A 903-nucleotide genomic window follows, 5' to 3' on the forward strand; every position below is an offset into this window, starting at 1 on the left:
ACAGACTCCTTTTTATAGCTCTTATGTTTTATTGAACAAATACCTGAAGACACACTGACACATGATATGAACCCAGGTGTATTCTGTGTGACATAATCAGGTTTAGATTTACAGTAAAAGACAAAAATATATCACTTTCATTAGTCACTCGAGGCTGCATAAATGAAAATGGGGAAAAAAGTATTAATCTTAAAAAACCATTTTGCATGAATTCCCAGCTCATCCATATGGAGTCTTAGTTTTGGTTCATTCCAAAGTCCAACTGGGATCCCGTGAGTTATTCCAACACAGCAGACATACGCATAACTTAAAACATGGACAGTTATGGCTCCACCTAAACGTTTAGACACGTTACCTTCTCCTGTCTTAGAATCCTTTCTACAATCTGACCATTTCAGATTATTTAAAATAAATGTTTTGTTTTGTAATTGACTACCTTCCATAAAGTGCAACTAAAAACACCTCTGTGAGCCCAAAGTTACTCCTCTTAAGCAAATGTTAGTCACCATATTCCCCAAAAGAAAATAAACCTGAAAAAATAATAATTTAGGTCTTTTTAAAATTCACACAGCTTAGAGGAAACATACAAATACATTGTGCTGAAATGGACAAAGCATTCACATTATTGCACATATACTGTCACAATAGCGAAACAGCAGTTAGTTCACAACCAGGTTAGAGTCACAGCCCGAGCATAATGGAAAGATTTCACTTGTAGTCGCCTTCCTGTTAGATAACAAAACACTAAATGAGCCTTTTACTAACCAGCTTGATCACAGTGATATTTTCAACACTGCTAATAAAACCCCTCAGTAAAGTCAGTAAAAAGTGTAAATAAAACATTATACGGTATATGTACCATGGTTTGGATCGTGTCAATTGCATGATGACTTTGAATCAAAA

This window comes from Pundamilia nyererei, unplaced genomic scaffold (genome assembly GCF_000239375.1).
Source record: "Pundamilia nyererei isolate P.nyererei 1_Seehausen unplaced genomic scaffold, PunNye1.0 scaffold00137, whole genome shotgun sequence".
NCBI classification, from domain to species: domain Eukaryota; kingdom Metazoa; phylum Chordata; class Actinopteri; order Cichliformes; family Cichlidae; genus Pundamilia; species Pundamilia nyererei.